At 34.6% G+C, this 15,579-nt stretch overlaps 1 long non-coding RNA gene across 1 annotated transcript in view; it reads right to left on the minus strand.

Annotated features, from left to right (window-relative positions):
• Positions 1–15,291, minus strand: part of LOC131074388 (uncharacterized) — a 52,861-nt gene extending 37,570 nt beyond the window's left edge. The window contains exons 1-3 of the long non-coding RNA XR_009113056.2: positions 14,969–15,291; positions 14,530–14,644; positions 8,250–8,356 (exon numbers count right to left, since the gene is read on the minus strand). This is a non-coding gene — a long non-coding RNA (uncharacterized LOC131074388). The remainder of the gene's footprint in view (positions 1–8,249; positions 8,357–14,529; positions 14,645–14,968) is intronic.
• Positions 15,292–15,579: the final 288 nt, after the last annotated feature.

The raw sequence follows: 15,579 nt of genomic DNA on the forward strand, positions 1-15,579 counted from the left end.
CACTCCTCTCACTCTTTTCTACTATCTTTCTTATCTGCGATCGCACCTCTCTTTTCTGCTACACCAAATGTACACTCTCCTCCACCTTTCAGCTCGATCTACTAGCTCTTCTTATCTTTACTTCCTTTCTCAGAATATTTTTATTTCTATTCAGCAGTCCTCTACGTTTCTATGTTCATATCTATATTTCTCTCAACTCTTCACCTTACCAGCAACACTGCCAACTCAGTTATGCCAACCCAACTCACTTGAAATACACACTCACCTTTTCATTCAAAATTCAACTTATCATCTTGGTCATCTCATCATCATTACCTACCTCTATCTCATGTTATAAAAACCTTCTTTTCGGTCATCTCTGTACATGCAAGATTTCCCTCCAAAAGAATTCAAAATTTTATCTTCTCAAGCTTTTAAGAAATCCAATTTGCGGGCTAATTTAATTCTCTGTACATTCTTTTGCATCAGATAGCCACCATTCACAAATGCTCTCTCTTGGTGAGTTTTTGCATTCAAATTACATCTTTGAAGATAGATTACTATATTTAGTGATCCTTGGTCTAATATCTCTGTCATGGATATTCTCTAGCCTCTCAACGAACTACAATAGAGCCTCTATTAAATGTAGCTTCATCTCCTCTCCACTTTCTCTTATTAGATAGAAATCTACCCCATTAATGTACACCTCTTCAAGCAATGTCTTATGTAAATCTAATTTGGATTTCATTCATTTTGGTCAACCTACCCACGTGGATAATACATCTATCGGCATCCATTCATGTGTCTCCATTTCAGACTTACACATGCGGAAGAGCGGGGGCAAAACACAATCAATCATTTTACTTGCCCCACAAGACCGTTTCTCCATCCATATTCTAGTTGCACAATGGCGGGGAGCCACACCCATCCCTTCTCCTCGTTACCCTGAAGAGACATCTTTATCAAGTGTACCTCAATGCAGGATAGTAGGATTTACTACTTCCTTCATACCTATGTCACCTTGCGAGATAATCTCACCTAGATCTTGCTAGTTGGAGGATAGTGGGGGTTGCCATTAGCTCTTCATGCTCAAGTTCAAGTCAACCTTGTTCATCACCCATGTGGACCATTCAATCATCAGGCTACATCTGTGGCATCAAAATCTTCCTGGAGGATTTTATCATTGAGAGACCATGTTGTCACAACAAACTAAAACCCTTTCAAGGTATCACAAACCCCTTGGTGGTTTGTTTTAATCGCTCTACGAAACGGCTACACAAAATGTCTTGTTTGCCATATCGTTGGTAGTTATGTCTTTCATGACAGTCACCTCACAAAATAGAGAAATCCCTTTTCCTTTTCTCCTTGCAGTCAACAAATCCATTTTGCCATTTTGCAAGGTGTCAGGTCAACGAGGAGGTTTGATTGGTGAAATAGTGAAATGCCCCTGCGATTACATTTCTTATTTCGCCACTTTGCAAACGACTTCCCCTTGCTTGGTGGTAAGTTGGCATAACAACAAAAAACTCCACGTGGTCACATTTCTTTCTTTTCGCCATATCACAAAGGGGTGAAGGTCAACTGGAAGTTTGATTGCGAAATGGCAAAAGACCACTTTACACCGAAATGTCAACGGGCCCCACAAAAACACATCACTGCCAAGGTGGACCAAATGGACCAATGAGTGGTCACCATCTGAATACCTGCAGAGCATGAAGGAGTGGGCACTAGTAGAAAAACAGTAATAAATGACTTCAAAAAACTACTAATACTTGTATATAAATGACTAATCTTGGTCACATGACCAATAATAGTTTATTGTCGATCATTTATAACGCGACCAAATCTATAACTAACAAATTATAGTCATTTATTGGTTGTTTTGATTGATCAATTTTGTCATTAATTTGGTCATTGATTTAGTCATTAATTTAGTCATTGATTGTTGTTGGACCAACCATTGATTTAGTCATTGATTTGGTCATTGATTTAGTTGTTAATTTAGTCATTGATAGTTGTTAATTGGTTATTTATTTAGTCATTAATTATTGTCAATTTGTAGTATATTTAGTCATTTTAATCATTATTTTGTCATCAACTAGTCATATATTTAGTCATATTAGGGCACGATGGAATTGAACCACCATCCTCCTGCTTGTAAAGCAAGTGCTCTTTCATTTGAGCTAGCACCCTTTAAAGAATAATTATACCATGTATCTTAAGTTAGTCTATAAATATACATTTTTACAAAATACAAAATCAAGTATTTGACGACAAAGAATCAATGTTTAAGGACATCACATCACTATCTAAAATATCTGCAATAGAGGATTTCAATGACCAATAACCAACTCTACACTTAGCTAAAATATCTACAATGATCAGCTCTACAATCAGCGAAAATATCTACAAGAGAGGATTTCAAAACAAGATTGACTCGCATCTCTTTTTTTGCCCCATATCTCCTCTACTAACTTCTTTACATATTGAGGGTCATCAGATACTAAAATATTACCAAATAAGGTTCTTGATTTGACCTGTTGTACAAGAAAATAGGAGAACATAGATTGTCAAATGGAATCAATTACTCAAAGTCAACCAAGACACTGCAAGTAGGCTGAGTTGGCAGCTTTAAAGATGAAATACATATGTGAACTTGTCATAACTCAATTCTAATATATTTCAAATTAAGGTATACATAGAGCTTGAAGTCATCCTTGAATTCTATTCACAATAAGGTTACAATATAGTGTCAGATATTAGACTATTGGAGACCATATCTTTTAAAGATTTGAAACCTCAATGATACATCATTTTGTTGGATATTGTTGCTGCTAGGATATGTTGTTGTCATTGATGTCAACATAGTGATCTCGTCATTGCAATGAGTTGATCTGATTTGTTCATCTATTTAGGATGTTGAACCAACTAGAGATACCTCATTCTTTATTGATTCCATGATGCTATGTGATGATTTGGTCGAATTGTGGATTCCGGTATGCAGATTGGCTTTCAATGTTCAGTGTTGCAGTATTCTGATGTTTGATTTGTTGTGCTCCAGTATGATTATATCTTGTGTTGTGGATCTGAGAAAGTGTTTGGGATGCTCATGTGTATCTTCATTTCAAAAGATTCGTGATTTGGTGCTCCGAAAGCTATCTTTCTTATCTGAGTTGTTGTTGTTAAGTGTTCTCGAGTGTTAGCGTGTTGATTGATAAAGATTTGCATAAGTGGTGTTGGTGCAACTATTGTGAATGATTCTAATGTGTTTTTTGGTGTTTTATAATCATGTCCTATTTGTTTTGGTGATCTGCATTAATTATTGTGCGAGTTCTTGATGATCTTCTTGGTCCGGTGATATTTTTCGTGTTATGCAGTATTTTGGTGGTGTAACGTGTTGTGACTGATCTTGGCGAGATTTCCGGTGGTGGTCCATGTTTAAGGAGTTGATTTAGGTCCATGTTATGATGTTTATGACATTGTATTGGTCTAGTGGCTGATTTATGTATCATGTGATGTAATTTTGTAATTAGGTGTTCTAGGTTTGGCCGACCTTGTAGTCAAGGTTGATGATTTGTATAAATAGGTGTAGTATTGATATAATTTGGTGTCTATAGTTGTTATTATCAAAGAGTGGCCTATGTGTGATCAAGTGAATTCGTCTTTCAGTGTGGTGTGTTGGGAAGAGATTGGTGAAAGGCAAACATTTGAACTTAACCAAAACTGTTATCGAGCATTAGCAAATGTTATTTTTGCAGTTCATTCTTTTTGGATTGTAATCCAAATCTTTTTGTAAGATAGTGAACCTTCCCTGAGGTTTGGAGTCTTCTAGGTCATTGTAATTTGAGCAGTTAGCTCTAGGCAATGTGTCTAAATGCATGTGCATTCCCCATTGTAATATTTACATATACTACTGCAGAGTATCATCTAATTGTGGGTAGGTTTCCACAATGGTTTTTCCCTTAATTGAGTTTTCCACGTCAAAAATATTGGTGTTATATATGTTGTTTTTATTGTTGTTATATTTCTTTTGGATTCTTGATTTTCTATCAATTGTTTAATGCATAATCATAAGAAACCCATAGATAGAAGCATTGAAAACAAGCAAGAAAGAAGCAGGCTACCAACAATGTTGAAAATATCAACACTATAGTTCTTGGATATGAGTTCTCAAAATCTTAAATAGCGTCTCTAATGCATAAGAAGAATGCAATAGGAAGTAAATTGTTTCATATTCAAGTGCTACAACTATGATAGATTGCCAATGCTACTAGGAAGGTTGTTTAAGCCATGCATGCATATAAAAAATGCATGTGTATTATAGATGTACATGTATACATGTGTATGAAATGTGAGTACCTACATACATACATGCATATACATGTGTATAGATATGATTTTCCCCAGTCACACACACACATGAACATAAACCCTAATCCAATTACAACACCAAATGTTGTAGTGTTGTATCCATATGTATAGGATTTAGCCCAAGTGTAGCCAATGGTACTAGTTTTTCTATTTATAATTTTAGACACTTTCATATTCAAGTGCTATAGTTGTGAACGATTGCCAATGGTACCAAGAGGGTTGTTTAAGCCATGCATCCATATAAAAATGCATATGTATATTAAATATATGTATATGTATACATATATGTATGATATGTGATTATCTATATACATATATCTAGATACATTATTGTATACATATGATATTCATACACGTGTACACATATATGTGGCTTAACTTTCACAGTCATGGCACTTGGATTTGGAGGTACATGATAGCTTAAATAACCTCCCTCGCACCATTGCCAACCTGTCATAGCTGCAACACTTAGACTTGAAGGGCCTGATGGATTAAATAACCCACTTGATATCATTGGCAATCTATCATAGTCGTGGCACTTGGAATCAAAATAGTGTGACAACTTAAATATTCTCCTTGATACTATTGGCAATCTATCACAACTGCAGCACTTGAACATTAGATGGTCTAAAACTTTGATAACCTTCACAACACTAACGATAATTTTTTTAGTTGCAACACTTGAACATGGAAGAGTGTATAAGCTTAAATAATCTTCCTAGTATGTTTGGCAACCTGTACAACTACAACACTTGAATATGAGTACTCAAAATCTTAAATAGCATCTCTAATACAACTAGCCATATTGGATTCATTTAGATATGTTGTGTCGTAAGTGGTTTATGGAAAACAATCAAAACTTTAAAAATAAAAAACGTACACATATATATCATGTATATGTTACCTATTTTTGCCTACAGACTTAAAATAGGCTAAATGGTTCTATAATGTACCCAAGGTCTTTCGAGGAAGTTTTTGAGGGATTTAAAGATTTAAAAGTCAAGAAATTTGTATACCGTGGTGGTGTTTGTAAACTCAACCCCATACCTTTTTTTTCACTATGTCAAGGTGAACAAAAGATCAATACTTCTCTTATTTTATATTTAAGTCTCTAAAAGATTCAATGAATTTCCACGTTGAACAAGTCAAAGAAGTTTATATTTAATGTTGGAAAGAAAAAAATAGAAGTTAAAAAGGCAATGATCTACGTGGCATTAGGTCAAGATTTTTTGTTGTAAGTAAAAGAAATCTTTGTTGCATGGAGAGAATGAATCATGGCGGCTAGAATGATTCAGGGCCACAAAAGAAGGGATGTAACAACAGTTCATTTCAATAGCACACAAGGCAAGGAAGGATAGGGACCACGAATTGAGACAAACAGTCACTTAAGGCATGCAAAGGGTCACACGTGGAGAAGCCTTTTCTTAAACCTGTAACAAGTTCATGTAGAGATTCAAGCATTGGAGGAACAAGCTCAAAGGCTTTATCAAGTAGTTAAGTAGCCCTCAGCAAAAGTTTATCAACAATCAAGATCCACAAATGAAGGTTGGGTTTCAATCTTTAAACCCATACTTTAAAGAGAAATGGTTGTGTTTTGCATAAGATGCATGTCCATATTACCTTTTGTTAAAAGATCTCTTTGCATATCAAAGAATGAAAGTCTATTATAGGTGCAAATGAATGAAGCATAACAGCTCTAAGAATTCATGAGAGCAATACAATGAAAATACCAGAGCATAAGTCTGAGACAAGGGCCTATTGCAGCATCAAAAGGGCATTCTTCACAGATGTCACCCCACAGTCATAAAGACAGAGGTAAAAGGGCACTGAGAAAGAAGTATAAGGTCATAGAGTACAGCCATTATGGCACCCCATAGTCATAAAGACAGAGGAGGTAAAAGGGCACTGAGCAATAATGGCAAGGGTCTGAATTTGAAGGAGTCAGAATAGTCTCAGAAAGTCACATAGCAATTTCATCACAGAGATCATTCAAAGAGCCTAGGTTCTGAAAGAACATGAGCAGTCTCGGATCTGCCATGAGGAGCCTATACAAATTTTTACAAAGTCAGCACAAGAGTCCATAGTTCAGTCAAAAGGCATAGAAAGCTTTAAGGAAAGTATTATAGCGGCCAAAGAGATCAATAAGACAGTGAGCATCATTGGTAGTCAAAGAGCAGGCCTTTAAGATGCATTCACTTTACAGGGAACAAGGTCTTCATCCATCCAAAAGAACTATGAAGTCATACTTCTATAATGAAGCCAAAACACAGCATGGGAGGATATTGTTGGCCTTCATCATGGTCAATCTTTCATGTACAAATGCATGGACATCAATCCTAAAGGCAGTGCAGTAGTGTCTACAATCAATTCACAATAGCATCAAAGATACAGAGTCACAAAATGTATTGAAGCATCATTTGAAAGCCCTAATTACAACATTCAAGGCCCTGCACAGTTAAAGATGAGTCAGTAAAAGCCTTGACAATGAAGATGTTGGAAGATCCCAGAGCTAGCCTTACCAAAGAAGATCACAGTTATGAATGTACAAAGGTGTAGAGACTTCAAGTTTGAAGCCTCATTAAGCATAGGATAGTTATCAAACAATCTTATAGCAGTCAAAGAAATCAGAGGCTCAAGGCACAAGGGTATGAACCTAATCACATATCATAGCACAAAGAGATATCAAGCATCAAAGTGGGCAGTCATATGCACAGCTAAAGAAATACATATTTGCAGTCCCAGCCATAATCAAATGAGTGAACAATGATAAAGATTTGATATATGAGCAGTACTTTCATTAGAAGAGCAGCTCATAAAAGACAGTTGTAGGCATTAACCTTTTAGGCATAAGCAGACCTAGCCCTAGGTCAAAATACAGTTCATAAAGAAGATCCAACAATGAAGGTTGCAGACCTTAAGTGCTTGTGCAGTCATCAAAATCAACAGTCAAGGACCTCAAATCAAGAGATGAAGCTTGCTCACAGAGATTGGTAGCATCTTCAGGACAGCATAGAGGAAAAGAGAAACAATATGACATTGTTTGCAGTCGCATAAGCATACCAGACCTTCAAACAGTGGCCTAAAGAGACAAGTATATGACAAATCAGACTTGTCATTATCAAAGCAAAGGTTGCAGTCACATGCATTTTGCATGAAGGTCTGCTGACAGTCATAAAGATCACGGAGCCAAAGCAACAATCACCTTCAAAATCACAAAGGTGTCTTCAAAGAATGCACACAGTCCCAGGACCAGTGATGTTGCAGTCACTACTGTAGTTTTCCCCAAACATCTACCATGTTAGACCATTGGATTAAGGAAGCCCCAATCATAGGGAGGAGAATAAGGGTGACATAAGAGGGGAATGGCCATAAGATTCCTCACTAGGTACGCCCCCTCATATGGATGGCAAAGGGCCACATGATGGCCAAGGAGGATAGTATATCTGCTCTTGGGCCTAGGGTAGAGGATCGTTTAAGGCACCCAAATATGCCCCCTTATCCTAACTCTCCTATGGTTGAATTACATCAATAAAATAGATATATCTTATGATTCATTTAATGTTCCAAACCCTAGTACGGATTGTGATTTTAGGGAAAAACTAGGGCATTACAAAAGGGGACACTACGGGTATATTACCATTTTTATTCCTACTGTCAAACCTTGACTAACAGTAATAACTAATGCATAATTCTTAATATTTTATTTTCCTTATAGTCTCTAAAAACAACTTCCAATCATCAACATATTTTACTACTAAAATTGATGGTCATAAAAATGAATTCAAAATCCATGGCACTAAAGAGATATACATCTAGAAAATTTCATGGCATAAATAGGAAATTTGTTGCTCAGAATAAAAGTGAACAAAAAAATGGTACAGAAAACAATGGGAAAAAACCTCATCAAGGTAATCCACGTCAAGTTCCCCAAAATTAACATTTCCAAACATAAATCCAAAAATTGGATTTTCTCCATGATCATCCTCATAATCTTCCTCATCTTCTTCTATATGCAGAAAAGAAACAAAAGAAGTTACAACAAATTCATTCATAGACTCATCAATTTTAAGATATACATTAGCTCTTGCACTAGCTAGCTCCAAAGGCAGAACAAGTAAACATTTAAATTTCAATTATTAAGAAAGCAAATGTTGATAGTAGAACAAGTACATCACCTAGTCATCTACTTCAGAATGCTCTCTATAGAATAAAACATATAAACATATCAAAATTGCATAAAATAATTCTGCAATACAATCTTTGTACAGCGGAGATGTCTGAGTAGTAAAGATGGAGTTACCATAACAAAAACCCGGGTTGCGACAAATTTTCATTAATGTGATGCCTACTCATGAAGGTCACACATCTTGAGATGACTAGAAACATACAGGGTAAATCCCGTAAAACTCAAAAAGATCAGATTATTAATTCTAATACGAGACTTCAATTCCAAGAAATAAATAACATGGATAAGCACAGAACAAAGGAATAAAAATGTCTCTCATGAATTGCAAATATTAATTGTGATAAAAGACAATGAATCCCAGTAAGTGCCACGGCAAGAACCAGTGAATATTTTAAAAGCAAAATAAAGTGAGAATGTGGAACAAGGAGAAACCTTAGCTTCAACTTGACTCAACAAAGTAAAGTAAATATGTTTCTCATGAATTAGAAATAGTACTTGTGATAAAAAACAATGAATCCCAGTAAGTGCCATGACAAGAACCAGTGAATATTTTAAAAGCAACATAAAGTGAGCATGTGGAACAAGGAGAAACCATAGCTTCAACTTGACTCCAATGGCTTTGATGGTCAATAAAATTCAAAATCACACAACAAAGAAGACATTTGATGAGGCCAAAAATCACAGCACTTACTTGATCATGATGGAAATTTCAATAGGGTCACATAAATATATAAAAGATTAAGTTAAAGATTTTTTTTAAGGTCAAAGCAGAATGAAATGACAAATTGGTGAAAGAATCCTCTTGTGGAAGCTTGCAATGCAATTTATTTCATTTACCTTATGCATGGTCCAAATCTTGTACCCTTGGGTTTCAACCTCATGACCAAATCTCAAGAGTAACAACAACCATGCCAATTCATCTTCACCATATACATTAGGATTGATAGAAGCAAACAGGCAATGAAGCTTTCAGATAAGAACCATATTAGTGATTCTAGGGGCGTGAATAGGGTGTGAATAAAGCCCAAATACAACCACACCCACTCAGATATGCCTTTCATACAACATCCATATTTCATACACCATAAAACTTCTGGAATATCTATTAGGTAATTATATCATATATGTACCCATGTCGTTTTCAGATACACAGGATACAAATACAACTTGGGCACTCTTGAGTATCTAGTAACATCATTCTGAAAATGCAGTCATCAGGATCGTATATTTTCATTGAAAACAAAGGACAACACATATTATATGGCAACACAATAGTATTTCATGGTAAAAATATGCCTACATTTTTCAAGAAACTTAAAATAGTATTTTTGGTCTAGCAGCAGTATATCATAGATTCCTTATTGGCACAGGCAACCATTTGGCTTAAACCATGAAAAGAAATGTAAAATATACAATTAAGACTACATTCACAATTACAATATTATTATTAAAAAACTAGCAAATATAGAAAGCATATTCAAGTTGTCAAAGGGATACAGTATATTTGGAGTAAAAATCATACACTAATGGTCATGACATTGTTGATTGTAACTAGGTAGAATGCGGATTCCAATTGCCTTAAGGCAACATTGGAATCCGCCAAGGGCTGGGCCCTTCTCTCCCTTCTCACGCGCCACACTAAAGGAAAACGTGTTCCCTCTAATAGGGCCGGCCCTATAACTAAAAGAGACACGCCACACAAAAGGGAAACGTGTTCCCTCTAATAGGGCCGACCCTATAAAGTAATAAAACAAATAACAGGGATCAGCACCAAGCCGACCTCAAATAGGTCCTCCTGCCTCATATAAATAAACAACTACTTGACCTCATTAATACAATGATATCACATGCGATAATCATTCTGCAAGTGCGAAAATCAGAAAGAAAGAATTCTAAATGCGAAGTGAAGGAAGTGTGCATTGAGGCGATTGTTAATACAAGGGTGAACTTCAATAGAAGATGCGAATCGCAAGACATATGTGAAGCCAAAGAGAAGATGCGAATTGCAAGACATATGTGAAGCCAAAGACAATTTCCAGATCTGCTCATCTGAAGGTCATCTTGCTGTTATATGCAAAACAGATTCAAGAGGTGTATTCCTGTGTGAAAGGCTTAGACAAATTGGTGTGCCACATCAAAGCTACCAGCTAAGTTACAATTGGATATAATTCATAGTCAGATCTGAAGATCTGTTGGCTGGGTTTTTCCTCCTAGGAGGTTTTCCTAGGGTATTTGTGTGTTGTGTTCATTTTGTTCAATTTATGTTTATGTCTAAGTCTGAAAGTAATTAAACTAAACAGCAAATATATTGATTTAGTAATTAACTTCAGTTTTCTGAGTATAGGTTAAATCTGAAAGTCTAAAATTCAACAGACATTAATCTCACTGCTAGGAAGGTATTCTACCTAAATGTAAAAGATGAGATGAATTAAAAAAGGTCTTCAATAGTTGAAAGTGTATCTTTAGAAGATGGAGATCCAAAGTCTAATAACAAGTTTTTCTGCTTAATAATTATCACCATAACAGAGACCTTAGGCAAAAACTGTAGCAATACTTGCAACATTTGAAACTTAGGATTATCATTTGAAACTTTAGTCTGTAAGATAAAGGAATTTAGGATTATCATTTGAAACTTTAGGTTGTAGTATTAACTACTTTAGAATTAATAACTAGCACTTGCACCCATGAGAGGTTCAAGGGATACACCGATAGGAAATTAAAGATAAAATTTAACTAAAGATCTACTATGGAAATGCATTTAAAAACGAAAAAAAAATTGTTTCTTGTTAAAAGAAAGTAGTAAGGGTTTGTGATTGTGATGCATATGTCTTAATTTCATATGTATTATACCTTGAATCTCATTGATGGATTGATCAATACACGTTAGAAGCCTGGTGTGTTTATCTACAATCTGAGCAAAGATTAATGACAACAATAGAGAAATCATGGCTGGTGACAGCAACACATGTTTATTAATGAAAGAATCTCATGAAGGGGGAATTCAAATCTAAAGACATTAGTGCATTGAAATACATGATATTTTTTGAGCTATCTCTTCTGGTTGCTACCATAGTAGATTCTGAAAGGTCCTTAGCCGTAAAGAACTATTCCATTTGTGTATCAACCGTATGTACATAGTTTTTATTGAGGCCACTGTGTACAATTCAAGCATAAACATCAGAAACATAAATTCAATAAAAATCCTTGGAAGACAAAACTCAATAAAATTACTTAAGAATCCTTAAGGAGTCCAAACATACCTACAGAGCATATTCTTACATGATGAATGTATACTGTTAGGAACCAGATATTTAGCTGTAGGAACATCATTAGTGTAATTTAATTAAGAATGAAACTTGTAGGCAAGAAGAAGCTGAATAAAGATATATGTTGATGAATCATACTATGGTAAGTCCAACAAATGCATGGATAAGATTCAATGCAACTAAGATCACAAGAAATCAACCTTCAATAAATTATTTGGACACTTTAATACATGTCAAAAAGTTGAAGCTAGAAAACAAAAAAGAAATAATAAAAGAAGAAACATTAGCAAGAATGAAACAAATGGAATGTTTATCATTGTTCCTAGCAAATATGGAAAGTTTACTGCACGAAATAATTGCACCGTTAAAACTAAGGAAGCTCTAATTAAGTTGCCCGCAACTAAACAACTAGAAATTACATATTGTTGACTTCAGCATTTAAGCTATATCAATTTGAGCCATTATAATTTGTTAAACACAATTAGCTTGCCAGCCTTAACCAACTATAGATAATTGCTTTCTCCAACCTAGAGATGTTACCCAAATAACTTATTGAAAGGAGGGCATTTCCTATGTTGAAGGTATTTTCAATAGTTCAATTACACATACATTAAGAGTAGACAAAAAGTGAATCTAAAAATATTAGCAATAAATTACGAGAGACTTTATGAGGTAGCTTGTGTTCTCTAAAAGATAAGATGTGATATCTGATCAAATATACTAGTGTTTCCCATGACAAGCCATGGTGAATAGAATGGCTGCTTGCACTTCATCCATGCTTGAGAGATAGCAAGACATATTGACTTAGGAAGACTTAGGCTAAAGAAATTGATGTTCATGGTGAGTTTAGAGGATTGACAACAGACATCATATCCCATATTGCATTTGGTAGCAATTGCGACCAGAATTACAAAGAACGGTTGTAGAGACTGAACGTTGTGTCTTCATCACAAGAAGCCCCTAATTACAACATCTCTTACCTCTCAAATTATTGAAAAGTTTTTATATGCTCTTGCACATTGTTTGTATAATTTTTACAGTTTTATCTTTAAAGATTATATTACTAGGGAATAACATGACTTTTTTTTCATATTTTGAATCTATTTTTGCCATTTAACTAGGTTCTTTGTCATTATTGGTATACAGAGATAAATATTGTTGATGTCCTCCAATGGTGCTATAGTAGAAAAGGACTCGTATGTATTCTGAAAAATAGTGTAGTATAGTTGATTAAACTTTATTGGTAGCACAGATAAAGTAGTGAATTGTTTGATAGAATGCAGTGAAAAATTTGATTATGCTAAGTTTTCATGTTGTTGTATGCAAATGTAGCTGCATAGGATAATTTGGCAACATTATTGCATCCATTTTTGAGATAGTTTGCATGCCTTGTGTATGCTTGATGTTGCTAGTCGTATCTGGTGTGCATTACCACTGCACTAGCCAAGGGGGGGATGCAGGTAGAGGACAAAATATTGAACATTAGACAAGGTCAAATATCAGATTTGTAGGAAATCTTCCGAATTTTGCAAAAGTAATTTAATTTCTTTTCCCATTCACATAAAATGTAGAATGTAGAAATATTAGTAACTTGTTTTAATTTTATCTGGCTTGCATTACTAGTGCACCAGCCAGGGGGCTACAAGTAGAGGGTAGTTGTAATGGTAACATCTGAGAAAACCCCCCTTCCAAATGGTTTATGTCTGACCATGCTTGGTATGCAAAAGAGATGCAAACTTTTTCACAAAAGCCTCAAAAAAAGATGCAATAATTTTCTCAAACTTTACTTTGCAGCAACTGTTGAGGGAATAACATTATGCGCAAGTGTCGAGGGAATAACATTAGTTTATTATGCAGAAGATGTGAATTAACTCTTAGAGTCCCAAACAAAATGAATAAAGATTAGAATTTTTTTTATTTTTATCCAGTCCAATCTATGATTGGAGGAAGATTTTCCTTTCATATTTCAAATAGAAATCTATAAAATCACCTAGTCGAATTCTGCAAGCTAATAAGGAATTCGAGAAAACAAGAAGCAAATTTAATAAACACAGCCCTACTAGTTTTTGAGGAAATATTGAAAACTCAAACATTAGGGAACAGATTTCAATGAAAATTAATATACGTTTGATGAGCTGAAAATATAAGCGAGTCTCATGGATAAGACTCTGCTTAATGAGGCTTTAAGTCTTTTTAATAAAATGTCTCAAAGGAATGTTATCACAAGAAATGCAATGATTGCAGGATATGCACAAAATGCGTTTGTCAAGAAGGCTCGAAAAACTTCCAAAAAAATGCAATTAACAAGTCTAACGCTGATCCCACAAAGTTTGCCAGCGTTGTTCTAATTTATGGGAAAACCAGAGCTTTGGAAAAGAGCATAGACATTCATCAAAGTATAATCAAAAGTGGATTTTTGTCATTTTTGTTTTAATTTATTATGCAAATCAAAATATTTCATGAAATTACTAACATTTTAGATACAAAGATTTTTATAAAAAGACTATGTAAGCCCAAAAAAATCCCCAAAAAATAAAGGTGTTCTCTAATGTTGTTGAATTTGCCAGATTTTGCTTGATGGTTTTTCTTGAAATGCAGTTGATTAATTTTTTGTGCTCATGTGACGTGGCGTGATTGTCAGGTAACAATCTATCTTCCATTGGAATGTTATGAACTTGTTTTGTTGTTCTCTGAAATGTCATTATTTTTTCTGTTGCGGAGACATACCTTAATGACGGTTGCAGGTTCGCAGAGAAGTAAGATCAATGGGAAATTATGGGAAAAAAGTGGAGTTCTTGGCCTACAGCTGTGAAAAGGGCATCCAGATCTCCTTCCAAAGATCCTGCACACATTGTGCCCATCTATTAACGATGCCGATGAGAAAAAATGGGCAGAGTTTGGAGGAAAAAATTATAAAACCCTACCACAACAGAATATTTTTTAAATGGGACAACCCAAAACCAATCTCAGTACAACTGCTGCTTCAATTGATGCAGAGTAAATGAAAAGCGGCTCTAGAAATATTGGATGTTTAGGGCCAGAAAAGATTTCATGATTAAGATACAATTTGATTTTGATCTCTATTAAATCCAAATCAGAATTTTGTTTTCAGGCACGTAGAAAATTCTAAAAATAAAAGTCATTAAGATCATGACAAGTGACTCACCTCAAGATTCTCTACTATCAACGATGCCGATGAAAAAAATTGGAAAGAGTTTGCAAGAAAAAATTTAAAAACCCTCTCATAGTAGGAGACGAACCAAAACAAAATCCTCTTAACCACTGCTTGAATTGATTCGCAGTAAATGAAAACTTAAAATAAAAATATTAGGATTTTAGGGCTAAGATTTCATGACTGAATCCAATTTGATATGGAGATCTGTAAATGCAAGTCAAAATTTTGTTTTCAGGCGCGAGGCAATGAATGTTTCAAGTGGTCGGAGTCACTGGAAACCATGATCGCGAAATTGTTTACCAACGTGAGACAGGTTTTGGGTGAAAACCCTATGCAATATAGCCTATGGCTATGGCTAATAACTAATTAATAAAAAATAGAGAAAAAACAATTTTCAAAACTTAGTGAAAAATATAGAATAATATTAAAACAAGTTTAGGTATAATTATGTTATAATATAAGTTATTTTTTATGTAAAAATATATTATTTTATGAATAAAAATTGTGTAGAAGTGTTCAATTATTAGTTCTTTTTAGTTGAATATAAAAATCACTTTATTGATCAGTAAAGTAAATTAAGTTGTACTTTAATATTTTGAATT

Source organism: Cryptomeria japonica, chromosome 3 (assembly GCF_030272615.1).
Source record: "Cryptomeria japonica chromosome 3, Sugi_1.0, whole genome shotgun sequence".
Taxonomy (NCBI): Eukaryota; Viridiplantae; Streptophyta; class Pinopsida; order Cupressales; family Cupressaceae; genus Cryptomeria; species Cryptomeria japonica.